The sequence below is a fragment of the Portunus trituberculatus genome, chromosome 24 (assembly GCF_017591435.1).
Source record: "Portunus trituberculatus isolate SZX2019 chromosome 24, ASM1759143v1, whole genome shotgun sequence".
NCBI lineage: Eukaryota > Metazoa > Arthropoda > Malacostraca > Decapoda > Portunidae > Portunus > Portunus trituberculatus.
The window spans coordinates 16,662,325-16,676,988 of NC_059278.1; the positions used below are offsets into that span (position 1 = coordinate 16,662,325).

Below are 14,664 nucleotides of genomic sequence, written 5' to 3' on the forward strand. Positions count from 1 at the left end.
CCCGTGGTGATACGGTATACCATTCCTGACCCTACATGAAATAAGTGTGTCTTTGGGGATTTCTTTGTTTATAAGCGTGCAAATGTGTTCTCTCTCTCTCTCTCTCTCTCTCTCTCTCCCCTGTGTGTGTGTGTGTGTGTGTGTGTGTGTGTGTGTGTGTGATTCACTGTTTGATCTGCTGCAGTCTCTGACGAGACAGCCAGACGTTACTCTACGGAACGAGCTCAGAGCTCATTATTTCCGATCTTCGGATAGGCCTGAGACCAGGCACACACCACACACCGGGACAACAAGGTCGCAACTCCTCGATTTACATCCCGTACCTACTCACTGCTAGGTGAACAGGGGCTACACGTGAAAGGAGACACACCCAAATATCTCCACCCGGCCGGGGAATCGAACCCCGGTCCTCTGGCTTGTGAAGCCAGCGCTCTAACCGCTCTAACCACTACCGGGCGTGTGTGTGTGTGTGTGTGTGTGTGTGTTTTCGAGAAAACAAAGAGTCGTGACACACACACACACACACACACACACACACAAGCCACGCCCCGTGACATGGATTGTTATCAACACGTGGGGGACTCAACACAACACACCATCACACAACGCAACACAAGCACAGCCTAATAAAATAACAGCGTCGCTCAAGCCTTTCATAATTCAAGTCTTTCCTATTACGCCCACACCACCACCATCACCACCATCTCCTCCTCTTTTTCCTCCTCCTCCTCCTTTTCTTTCAGCTTTCTTCTTGAGCTTAATGCCTACCCCTGCCTCACATCACTGCTTGGGCATACCTGGGCAGGTGTAAGGTCACGCTTGATTAGTGTCCCCAGCAGCATATGACCACCGTGCTGCGACGCATAAAATGAACCAATTGCCCTTCCTAATTAAATTTGTATATCTTCGAAAGTACAGACGGTTTTTCTTCTGTTTTTTGTTTGCTTATATATTTCTGAACCATCCAGAGTCTACACCGACGCCCCCAAAAAAAAAAAAAAATGCTTTGCTACTACTACTACTACTACTACTACTATTACAACAACTACTACAATAACTACTACTACTACTACTACTACTACTACTACTACTACAACAAGAACAATAACTACTACTACTACTACTACTACTACTGTTACTATTATTGCAACAACAACTACAATACTACTACTACTACTACTACTACTACTACAACAAAGATAAAAACTACTACTACTACTACTACTACTACTACTATTACAACAACTACAATAACTACTACTACTTCTACTACTACTACTACAAAGATAAAAAACTACTACTACTACTACTACTACTACTATTACAACAACTACAATAACTACTACTACTACTACTGCTACTACTACTACTACTACTAATGAAAAGCTGTCATAATGCCACTCCAGACCTAAAAACCATATATAAGTAAACGTGAATAGAGTTTTGAAGTGCAATAAAGACATCAATGGTATCTTAGCGTCTCGTGTTGACTCTTGTGGCTCGGAAGTCAACCGCTGGAAAGGAAATGACAATACAAATAAATAATGACAATAACAACAGTGACAACGCTTGCCTTTTGTGATGTGAAACTCGCGCCCACTATCACACACCGAAATAACTCAAAAATGGGCAGAGATAACATTAATAACAACAACAACCCTCACAAAATACAACCACCCCGGGAAGGAAAGGAATAAACTGGACGTAAAGATATGATGGTAACGAAATCTAATCTTGAATACTCTCTTGAATTGCCTTCTTTGATGACAGGTACGTAAAAATGAATAAGAAATAGAAATATCAAACACGTGAAAATAAGATCAATAAGCAAGAACAGAATGAATAGACATAGCAAGGTATACAATCGCGGACACTCAAATGAAAGGTAGACACACAGAAAAGATTGACTCTGACAAATAAGACAGACTTGTTAGTACTGAGTCATAAGAACATAAGAAAAGAGGGAATCTGCAAGAGGCTGTCAGGTCTACAGGTGGCAGTCCCTGTATGAGCAAAGCTATCTAATTCCATATATCATCCCCATCCATAAATTTATCTAATCTTTTAAAGCTCCTTATTGACTCAGCACTGACTACATGACCACTGAGTCCGTTCCACTCATCAATCACTCTGTTTGAAAGCCAGTTTCTTCCCATTTCCCTCCTAACCCTGTGTAAGTTGTAAGGTCACGGCTGAGGATAATAGAAGGAAATACTCAGACATATTTCATAAAGAGGCCGCCACGTGTAGGCCTAATAGCTTCTCTCAGGTCTCATTTCTCGTGGACAAGTAGAAAGAGACAGGTGTGAGATAAATATGCGTCAACACAGGTAAGCAGCAGACAGGTGTGGCGGGCAAGCATGCAGTAGAACACCGTCAGTCACGTCACTTCCAGTCTGCACATCAATAACATCAATAACACCACCAGCCACGACACACGGTGCTTGAGTCCTCCCCTGTCGAGTGTGGCTGAGTGGAGCGCAAAGAAAACGAGAGTGGTCTTTTTCAGGGCGGAAACGAACGATTGGTTTTGATTAGCGCTGAAAAATTGGTTGCAGAAAACGTGAAATGGAGCCAACGAGTAAATTAAAACACTTGATTTGGGAGAGTTGTAAAGAAAATGGCGGTGGATTAGCTGTGAGGCGAACGTTGGCAAGGCTTGGTAATTTAAGATTATCATTCGTAATTATTAGAATAACCTTGCTTCTGTCGTGTTTTACGTCATATGTTGATCGCACGCGCGCGCGCACACACACACACACACACACACACACACACACACACACACACACACAGTAGTAGTAGTAGTAGTAGTAGTAGTAGTAGTAGTATTATTATTATTATTATTATTATTATTATTATTATTATCAGTAGTAGTAGTAGTAATAGTAAAAGTAGTAGTGGTAGTGGTAGTAGTAGTAGTAGTAGTAGTAGTAGTAGTAGTAGTAGTAGTAGTAGTAGTAGTAGTAGTAGTAGAAGCAACAACAACAGTAATACTATAGTCCGTTCATCCAAGCAATCCAGGCCGAAACTGGTAGTTCGGTTGGCAGCCCTGCCCACCCCGCCGACACTAAACCTTCCCGACACTTAAATTTTCTTCACTTAACTCAATAGATATACAAGTTTATAGCTTGAAGAAAAATAAATGTACTTGAAGAAAATTTAAGTGTCGGAAAGGTTCAGTGGCGGCGGGGGTGGGCAGGGCTGCCAACTGAACTAGCAGTTTCGGCCTGGATTCTTTGGATGAACGGACTTTAGTATAGTATGTATGCCTGCCTCTCTGCATTCCAACTCTCTCTCTCTCTCTCTCTCTCTCTCTCTCTCTCTCTCTCTCTCTCTCTTCTAAAACACGACTTCCACTTGACGGACGCTCTCAAGTCTAAGGAGTCTGAACACACTCTTCAAACACGGAGGAGGAGGCGGCGGCGGGAGTGGGTGGCGGGGAAAGGGTGAAGGGGAGGTCCCGGGACGAACAATGGAGCTGAATCTAAAAACCTCCTCATTATGTGCCGCTAATGACCCCCGGTGGCTGAAAAGCGAGGGTAGGGAGGGAGCGACGCGTCCTCCACTGCCTCCCCTTCCCTGGCACTGCTCTACCCGTGCCTGTGAGTGCCAGAGAGAGCTATACTGGTGGACGCAATGAAGTGATTTTAACCCCTTTAATACTGGGGCACATTTTTTCCTTGAGATTTGTGTACGATTAGACCATTTTATTGACATTACTAGGGGTCTATGGGGGGTCAGAAGGTTAATGGTCACAGTCAATCCCCCACATAAGTTTCTGAAGCTGTATAAAATCACCAGATAGTAAGCAGCATGAATATGGAAACGCGTCATGGTACTCTTTTTGCTCTTCTTCAACGAGTCAGTAGTTTGGGATTCTTTTAAGTGTTGTTTTCAGTTAATCTCTTTGTATCAGGGTGCCGCGGAGGACATGCGTGGGTAACAGAGATTAAGACGTGATGATTATCTCTCTTTTTGCCGAAGTGCTCCATAAGCGGGAGAAAGTGAGAAATGTTTTAGGGTAAGCTTTCTTTCTGATTTGAAGGGTATTTTTTGGAGCGTCACAAAGGCGGTGGTGGTCCTGCCTCGAGGCGCAGCAAGACGTCATCTCCCGAGGCTGCCGCTAAGACAAGACTCAATGTGAAGGCTGCGATGGTAGCAATTGTACGGCAGGGAACCACGGCGCTATCTAAATACATGTCACTTGCCACCCATGCCTTGATGCTACACACACACACACACACACACACACACACACACACACACACACACACACACACACGAGAACATCATCCATCTTATACCCTTCCACTGTGCGCTGCTCGTGTGCCGCAGCAGTGGCGCGAGTGGAGGCGTGGCGTGCAGCACAGACAAAACAAAAACTCAAGTCAACTCAAGGCAGGGGCGCCGTGAATGAGGGGCGGGAGGGACGGGGTAGGAAGAGGATTCAGGTGCTATCGTGCATGCATATAACACATTTCGGGGCGGGAGGAGCGGCGGCCAGCCAGGCTCTACTGACACGCACCGCACGCCACACCGCCGCGTCACCGTCGCATTATCTGTAGGGATCGATACTCCAGCCGTGGTCTTTCTGCAGAGTGCACGGCTCGATCTGCTGGCACCGTGCACTGTCCCTGGGGCGCCACTCGTCACCTGACCTGACACGAGCACACCGCGGCACAACCACCACACTTGTACACTCACCACTTCAGGCTCCCACACCACACACCACCTCACCAACACATCAGTCATCACCAAAAAGCACTAAATTTCATCAACTCATCCACGAGAAGTAGTGATGACAGCTGTACTCTCACCACCTCCACCACTCACACCACACACCACCTAACCAATCCACCAGTCATCACCAAAAATACTCCATGTTATCGCCTCATCACCACTTAACTCACCGTAATGAACCACACCTAATCCAACACAAGCTAACCTCACAATTTGAACACACAACACCACTTAAACTAACACATCTAACCCCACCAATATAGCACACTACCACCTCTTCATCCCATCACTCGTCAAAACTCACCAGTCATGAACTAAGGACAATGACTTACCTAATACCTCAACAACCCTAACCTAACCTAAACAAAACCTATAGCAACACCTAAACCAAGACTAATCACCAAAAAAATACAACACACCACCACCATTTCATCCCAACACTCATAAAAACTCACCAAGAATAAAGTCACAACACAACCTAACCTAACCTAACCTGACCTGACCCTCACAATGCACAACACCTTCAACCAAATCACCAACACCTACCACTCACCGCGGCAAACAAATCATGAACCAGTGGCATTAATAACACCACACGCAGTCCAACACACCCCACGCACCCTGTTTGTCTGCGGGCGGTGTGTTTGGGTGCTTGTACCGCCGCATGATCACCGCGACTCAACCCCCGCCTGGCTGTCTGGCTGGCGGGCGAGGGCTCCACAAATACTCAAGCAACGGGTGCAACAGGTACTATTTCGGCAGCCGTCTCATTTCGGCACCCGTGACATTTGGAACTTCAGGATTAGGGAGAAGAGAGAGAGGGCAAGGAGAGAGGCCGAAGGTGAAGGCACGGCTAAATAGGTATAGGGTAAATCAGTCACTCTACTCCATTAACTCCTTCAGTACCATGACACGTTTTCATATTCATTCTGGTTACTATTTGGTGACTTTATACAGCTTCGGAAACTTGTGTGGGGATTAGAATAGTGAAGAGTCTGGCCATTAAACTTCTGACCTCCATAGCCTCTTCCTAATGGAAATAAAATCGTCTAATCACACCCAAAACTCAAGATAAAAATGCTTCCCTGTACTGAAGGTGTTAAGGCACTTTCTCATGTTACCTTCCCATTTGAGGCTCAGTTAATGCATGTCTAGTAGAATTCCCAAAGTTGTGGGAAGGTTGTGTTGTGTTTCCCTTCCTTAAAACTTTTCACTGCAAAATTTGACAGACCACGAGCAAAGTATGGGATTTTAATAAGCATTGGCAAGAAAGGAGATTAGAAAGGTAATAGATATTGTATTTTCTATGAGGTACAATGTTTAAAGGTGGACCACAGATCAAGAAAAGGAGTCTTAAAGCAAGTGATCAAGGAAATATGAACCAAAAGGCAGTGATAGGTTTAAAACACAGTAAAGAAAAGACAAACAGAGCGCTGGAGGTCGACAGTCTAAAACACTCAGTAAATTTAGTTCATGGATGAGTTGGCGTGAGAAAATAATACATATTAATTAATTCCTGTCTGGGTGCGTGTGTGTGCGTGCGCGTGTGAGTGTGTGAATGTGAGGAGGAGCAGGCAAGAACAAACATGCGGACATAACACATTCCATCTCTCTCTCTCTCTCTCTCTCTCTTATTTATATTGTTGTTGTTATTGCGATTATTATTACTATTTTGTCACTAGTATGATCTTGTGATGGATGGGCCAAACTACAGCATGCGTCGGGAACCACTTATTACTATACTGCAAGAACGTAAGAGAGCATCGTCTTAACGGACCTTAGCTACATTAAATTTTGTTACGTCTTTTTTTTTATGATGTATGTATATTACGAAGGCCAATATATGTATCAGTATCAAAAAGTCTCTCTCTCTCTCTCTCTCTCTCTCTCTCTCTCTCTCTCTCTCTCTCTCTCTCTCTCTCTCTCTTCTCTCTCTCTCTCTTATCCTTACCTCAGCCAGGCGATGCAGACAGTCCTTGCAGGTAGTGTCTTCCCTGCTGGAGGTCACGGCGCCCTTCACTTCGTTCCTCAGAGTGGTCTAGAAGGTAAAGGAGGCACATTACAAGGAGAGAAGCGCGGACACGACACGGCGACACACGGAGGTGACGACAACAAAGCGGCTTGGGGGAGGGGACGTTTTGGGGCAAGTTGTGATGGTCTGGAGAGTTGGGGAGTGGTCAACCCGCGGCCCGGCACACTCACGGGGCTCGGGCGGGGCTACGGAGGCATCGTGCAAGTGTCACTCCATCTAGCCAGGCAGGTTGTTTATCATCAATCTTCGAATTGTTTTTATTGTTTCATGTCCAAAGGGGTTAATTTTGTATATGGTTCATTAGTGACTCGCCAGCCTCCACGAGTGTTAGCTGGCACGCATACTAAACACACACACACACACACACACACACACACACACACACACACACACACACACACACACACACACACAAAGATAAACACTCTCTATAACACCAACATTATACTGCTGAAAATTAGAGCTTTGTCAAAACCACTCAGTAGTATTAGTAGTGGTGGTGTTAGAAAAAGAGACAAAAAAAATATCGTACAATTACTGAACTGGAGAGAATACACAAAAAAGTTAATAAGGAAGTGCAAAGAAGATGCGAGAGGAGTGTCATGGAGTGGGTGGGGAGTGGGGAGTACAGCACACAGGCGGGAGTGAGGCAGGTGCAAAAAAATCACTGAGCACACTCCCCAAAACTTGTACTACAACCTTGTAAGGGGAAAGTATTACTGCGTGAACTTAAACACACAAAAATAGACCAGGTGAGGCGGTCAGTTCACCAGCAGCAGCGGGAGGAACACTGGTCTAGCTAGGTCAAAACGAGGCATCACCAGGGAGGGAGGATGGGCAGTCAGTCAGTCAGCACGGGAGGGACTTTGCAACTCACAGCCGAGGAGTGCCGGGGACAGGGGGGTGGTGGGGGTGCTGGGAGCCGGGGCCGCCCCCTTCTGCCACCCTCCACTGAGCCTCTCACCCTCCATCTGAGTCCCCTGCCGCTATAATGAGGCTTAGTGAGGCAGTGCTTCCTGTGGAGGCGATGAGAATTAAGTGGCAAGAAAATTCCAAGCGTTTACAGAAATGATCAAGAGAGAGAAAGAGGCACGTATCCTGAAACACACTGCTCTCTCACCAGGACTGATTTCAAAGGCCATGGAGATGATTAACCGGGTTCTCAAGAGTGTCTCTCCCGTTGATAATGTGAAAAATCTTGTTAATCTGTCACTAGAACAATAAAACACCCTTAAAAACCCGCGTCACTTCAACCATAGCGAGCCTTTGGAAAGCAGCGGAGGAGTGATGCACAAGTGTTTCAGGATACCAACCGGAGAGAGAACCAGATCATTTAACATAAGCTTAGGTCTTCGTGGCTCCAAAATGCAAAGTAAGTAAGTAAATAAGAGATGCTTAGATGCTTAGCTTGCTTGGTTGCCTACATGCTGGTGCTGCTGAGGGCACTGAGGCACTGGAAGGCACTGGAAGGCACAGGCAAAAACTTTTATGGCAATTCAGTTTAGCATAACATGACGGAAAAGATTCAAGCTCATCACCAGGTTTTAAGTGTGACCAGAAGTGAAGATTAACTGACTTACACCTGATTTACCTGTACACAGAAGCTCTCCAGGTGAGTTAGACCTTACTCCTTCACTCAGTCTGTCCCTCATCACTCTACTCTTGTCCTTCATTACCTTCGTTTGTCGTCATTATAATTTTTTTCATGGTCATAGCTTCCTGTCGTTCCGTAGACACTATATAGTCTGTCCGTTTTCACTCCAACACTCATTCCGTTCCCGTTATCCTGTTTTGTTTATCAGCTTCTATTTGTCGTCAGTCTAGATTTTCCCTTAGTCACGATTTACACCAGTCTACATTGCTACACACACACACACACACACACACAACAGAAGCTCATTTCTATACTTTCATGTCTTGCCTCCTCATGGTCGTCTCGCGTCCCTCAGGTAAGAAATACAAGCAGTTTCCGCGAATTGGCTCCTCCTCCTCCTCCTCCTCCTCCTCCTCCTCCTCCTTCTCTTCTCCTTCTCCCCTCACTTCACTTCCTCATCTAAGCAAGCAGCACCATGTATATATTTACCTCCTTGCATCATGCGGGAGAATAACATGCTATCTTTATACCTGTTACATTCCTTGTCTACATAACACACACACACACACACACACACACACACACACACACACACACACACACACACACACACTTTACTCTTTCACCACGAGTATTTTTAAAAGCCACACACATGATACGCCAGATTCCCACTACTGATTATCCTGTTAATGTATAGAAATCGCATTAACTTATCGCTAAAACCATAAAAAAATACCAGTAAAAACACGTGCCACTTCAATAACACAGTGTTTTGAAAGTAGTGGAGGTGAGGTGGGGATATGGTTCAGACACACACACACACACACACACACACACACACACACACACACGACAATCAAGACTTTCTGATGGTGGTAGACGCCCTCAAAGTCTCGCTCTGAATGCCTTCCTCTCTCATCTCTTCGTCGTTAGGAAAGTTTCGTCTCAAAGTAACAAGAGAGAAGGAGAGAACATTATTTTTTTCTTTCCCGTTTTTATTATTATTATTATTATTTTTCAGCTCTCACTTTAGTTCGAAATACACAAGCTTGGTGGGTTTATTGTTCTCTCTCTCTCTCTCTCTCTCTCTCTCTCTCTCTCTCTCTCTCTCTCTCTCTCTGTTGTCCTAAGCGGAAATTAAAATGTCTCAATAAATTTTTACACAGACAAACTGCAAAATAGTTATACCTAAAAGAGAGAGAGAGAGAGAGAGAGAGAGAGAGAGAGAGAGAGAGAGAGAGAGAGAGAGAGAGAGAGAGAGAGAGAGAGAGAGAGAGAGAGAGAGAGAGAGAGAGAGAGAGAGAAGGGGGGAGGGAAAAAGGAACGATTGGTACGACTCAAAGAAATAAGACTGCAAAAAGGAAAAAAAAAAAAAGAGAAAAAGATGAATTTTCAATATATTAAGGAACGAAATTGAGGGAGGGGTTAGAGGGGGGGAGGGTTAGAAGGAGGGGAGGGGGCTAGAAAGGGGAAGGGGGCGCAAATCCCTTGAACGGTGCCATTGGGAAATCCAGGAACGGCAGCACTCTCTCTGTCAACGCCATGAGCCCCCACCCCTACCCTCTCTCTCTCTCTCTCTCTCTCTGCCTTGCCCGTTCTTTCTCTCTCTCTCTCTGCCTCGCCCCTTCTTTCTCTCTCCCATCCTCGTCTGTTACAACGCCACAAATATCAACATAGCGGCTCTCTCTCTCTCTCTCTCTGCCTCGCCCCTTCTTTCTCTCTCCCATCCTCGTCTGTTACAACGCCACAAATACCAACATAGCGGCTCTCTCTCTCTCTCTCTCTCTCTCTCTCTCTCTCTCTCAAGGTCGGAAAGATTTTCAAGGATTTTTATTTCAGTTTGATTGGCAAGTTGCGGATCTCTCTCTCTCTCTCTCTGATCTTTACTCTCCCATCAAGAACTCTATACCTTTCCTTCTCTCACGCATCTCTCCTCCTCCTTCCCATGGGCCGGAGGAGGTTTCGTGTCCTCACGGCTCCTGAGGGCAAGAGGAGGTAATTGGCACTCAGGGGACCCCCATAAGCACCACGGGGACTCCTACCTCCTACTCCCACCCTCCTCCTCCTCCTCCTCCTTACTCCTTCTTCTGCGTCTCCATCAGTGTCCTACGTATCATTTTCTCTTCCTCTCTCTCTCTCTCTCTCTCTCTCTCTCTCTCTCTCTCTCCATACTCTTTTTTCGCTCGTGTTCCCAGTGATTGTATTTTCAAAGTGCTATTTTCTTCTTTTTTTATTTTTTTTGTTGCAGTTTTTTATTTTATTTTGTGATTGATTTTAAAGTATTCAATTTGTCCTTTTCACAATTTTTCACTATTTTTATACTCTCTCTCTCTCTCTCTCTCTCGCCCCAAGTAAATGATAACACGGTGCTACCTATAGACCAGACAAGGCACTGCACACACACACACACACACACACACACACACGAGAAGATAAAAAATAAAAAAAATCACGCCCCTTTGAAGAGAATAACAAGAAAGAAATGATATGAAAAAGTCCCCCATTAATTCATCCTGGCACACATCCAGTTTTCTATCACTCGTCCCTCCCGTAGAACAACCAGAGGGGCCTATTATATAGTCAGGAAGGGCGCCTCTACCTCCCCTTAACCTATCAATGTCGCCCCTGTGTGCCCCTTCCTAACTTTGTGATTTACGAGAGAGAGAGAGAGAGAGAGAGAGAGAGAGAGAGAGAGAGAGAGAGAGAGAGAGAGAGATGCACCACGCCCTAGCTTCCGCCTCCTCCACCTCCTCCTCCTCCTCCTCCTTCCCGTCCTGCCCCAAGAATCCTACGGGCTTTCATCGATTTCTCCTGGAGGTTAGCCAGGCCTGAAGGACCCCGAAGAGGAAGAGGAGGATGAGGAGTAGGAGGAGGAGGAGGAGGAGGAGGAGGAGGAGGAGGAGGAGGAGGAGGAGAAGAAGGAGGAGGAGGAGGAGGAGGAGGAGGAGGAAAAGGAAGAAGAGCAATACAAAGGAAGATCAAACAGCACCACACTTAAGGTTAGTTGACTTACTATTCTAAAGGAGGAGGAGGAGGAGGAGGAGGAGGAGGAGGAAGAGGACGTGCTTTCATTCCTCCTCTTCCTTGTGAGCGCAGAAATGAAATGCGTAAACAAAAGAAGTCTGATGAGCGTAGGAAGAAAAAGAGGATGAGGAGGAGGAGGAGGAGGAGGAGGAGGAGGAGGAGGAGGAGGAGGCGGTGGATAAAGGGAAAAACAAGCAGTAGCAGACCTGTTGTCCCTTAGGAGGCTTTTTCATGATAAACCAAAATAATCTAAAGTGAGAGAGGCCAATTGAGTTAATGGGAGGAGGAGGAGGAGGAGGAGGAGGAGGAGGAGGAGGAGGAGGAGGAGGAGGAGGAGGAGGAAAGAACACGAAGTTAAGCTCGGGGGAAGTGAAGGAGGAGAGGAAAGAAGAGAACAAGAGAGAAAAAAGAGAACACAAGATTAAGTTGGAAGAAAAGAAGAAGAAGAAGAAGAAGAAGAAGAAGAAGAAGAAGAAGAAGAAGAAGAAGAAGAAGAAGAAGAAGAAGAAGGATAAACAAAAAAAAAAGGAGAAAGAACAAAGATGAAACAATAACACAAACAACTTAGAAACAAATAGAACAGAAGAAGAAGGAAGAGAAGGAGAAAAAAACAAAGATAAATAGGAACAACAACAAAAAAAACAATGAAATGGATATTATTAAGAGCACAACACCCTCATTTTCACTTCAACACCCTCATTACACCACCCAAAACACCAACACCTGCTCAAACACCAACCTAACCTAACTAAACCTAAAAAAATCTCAACTCCTTATGTATAATTCCCCCATAGAGATTCGGATCCTTATGGCCACGGCTGTGATCCCCCTTCTAATAGCCATAATCTCCCTCTGAGGACTTACTGATCTGCCCTGCCCGATCTAATCTCCCTCACCCGTCTCTGATTCGTCCCTGGCTAAGCGTAAATCACTCTAACCTTAGGATCGGATTCTTTAACAGAGGTTTCAGTCCCCTGGTGACTCTTCTGGCTTCGTTTTTAGGGTTTAAGAGTGAGTGTTTTATCCTATTTCAAACTTTATAACGTTTTTTTTTTTATTCTTTTAAGAGTGTTTTATTTTATCTCAAACTTTATAAATTTCACTTCCTTTATTCATTTTTCCTTTTTTTTCGTAAGTGGTGGCGGTGAAAATTTTCGTGGGCTATCTTGAGTCTTGGGGCGAGTTTGTGAAATCTTGGCCAGCGAGGTTGTGGAAAGCGCGGGAAAGAAATAGAGAATTTGAGGAATTACATAAAAAATAGAGTTTAGGTAATTAGCTAGTTAAAATAGAGAGTTTGAGCAGAGAGAAAAAAAAATAAAGTTTGAAGAATTAAACAGAAAAGAATAGAGTTTGAGGAATTAGATAGAATGAATAGAGTTTAGTAATGAGATAGAAAATTGAGTGATTGAGTAATTAGATATAAAAAAGATAGTTTGAGGAATTATAAAGAAAAAAAAATAGAGTATGAGTAATTAGATAGTTACAATAGAGAGTTTAAGTAATTAGATAGTTACAATAGAGTTTGAGTAATTAGATAGAATAAATAGAGTTTAAATAATTATATAGAAAATTGAGAGTGTTTGAGTAATTAGATATAAAAAACTGGTTTGAGAAATTAGAAAATAAAAAACAAAAAAAAAAAATAAATAAATAGAGTTTGATTTATTAGATAGAATAAATAGTTTGAATAATTAGGTATATATAAAAAAAATACTTTGAGTAATTAGAAAGAATGAAAGAGAGTTTGAGTGAGTACATAAAAAAATAGAGTTTATGGAGAATTAGATAGGAAATAATAGAGGATTTGAATAATTAGAGAGAATAAATTGAGAGCATGAGTAATTAGATAGGGAAAAAATTGGATGAATAATGCAATGAGGAGAATTAATAAAAAAGAGGAAAATTCTGATCTTGATCCGCGACACTGAAGGAAAATGAAGGAGAAGGAGAAGAAGTGGAAGAAGTAGAAGAAGAAGAAGAAGAAGAAGAAGAAGAAGAAGAAGAAGAAGAAGAAGAAGAAGAAGAAGAAGAAGAAGAAGAAGAAGAAGAAGAAGAAGAAGAAGAAGAAGAAGAAGAAGAAGAAGAAGAAGAAGAAGAAGAAGGAGGAGGAGGAGGATAAGAAGAAGAAGAAGAAGAACAACAACAACAACAACAACAAGAGGAGGAAGAAGAAAAAAAATAAATAATAATAAATAATAATAATAATAATAATAATAATAATAATAATAATAAGAAGAAGAAGAAGAAGAAGTAGAAGAGACGAAGAAGAAAAAGAAGAAAAGGAAAAGCAGAGAGAGAGAGAGAGAGAGAGAGAGAGAGAGAGAGAGAGAGAGAGAGAGAGAGAGAGAGAGAGAGAGAGAGAGAGAGAGAGAGAGAGAGACAGACAGACAGACAGAGAAGAATAGATACAAAAAATATAAATAATACAACGAAGAAAATGAAAAAAGAAAGTAAATTTTTAATCTTGACTGGCGAGGTTGCTGGAAAAAAAAATTGAGTGAAGAATAGAAAAAAATAAAAGATGCAAAAAAAAGAGAATAAATGAAAAAAAAAGAAATAATAAAGAAAAATAAAGAAAAATGTAAGTTAATGAATCTTGAGAATTTGAATGAAGAATAGAGAGAATAATTAAGAAAGAGTGATGGAAAAATAACAAATGAAAAATAAAGAGGAAAAAGAATGAAAAAGAATAATTTGATAAAGGAAGGTGGAAGGAAGAAAAAAACGAAGGAATGAAGGAAAGAGAATGAAGAAGAGAAAGAATAATTAGGATAGAATGATGGAAAAAAGAGAATAAATGAAAAATAAAGAAGAAAAAGGATGAAAGAAATGAATTGATAAAGGAAGGTGGAAGGAAGAAAAAACGAAGGAATGAAGGAAAGAGAATGAGGAATAGAGAGAACAATTAAGATAGAATGATGGAAAAAAGACAATAAATGAAAAAATAAAGAGGAAAAATAGTGAAAAGGGAATAACTTGATAAAAGAAGGTGGAAGGACGAATAAAGGAAGGAATAAAGGAAATAAGATAAATAAAGGAGAAAGAGAAAAATGAAGAAAATGCGAATAAAAACAACAACAAAGAAGGAACAAAAAAATAAATAACGAAAGAAAAAAAAGAATGACGCGAAATAAAGACACAAAAGAAACAAAAGAAAAGAAAAAGAGGAAAAAGAAAAGGCAAGAAATTTAGCTACTGACAAATTTTAAAAAGAAAACGGAAAAAAAGAAAACGAAACTGTGACGCAGCTATGTATTTACCCCCCTCCCTC

General features: G+C 42.7%; 1 protein-coding gene across 1 annotated transcript in view; it reads right to left on the reverse strand.

Moving 5' to 3' along the window:
* LOC123508234 overlaps window positions 1-14,664 on the reverse strand; it is a 35,764-nt gene that overhangs the window by 8,197 nt on the left and 12,903 nt on the right. Inside the window, exon 2 of the transcript XR_006675886.1 lies at window positions 6,695-6,781. The gene's annotated coding sequence lies outside the window, so the exon portion shown is untranslated. The remainder of the gene's footprint in view (window positions 1-6,694; window positions 6,782-14,664) is intronic.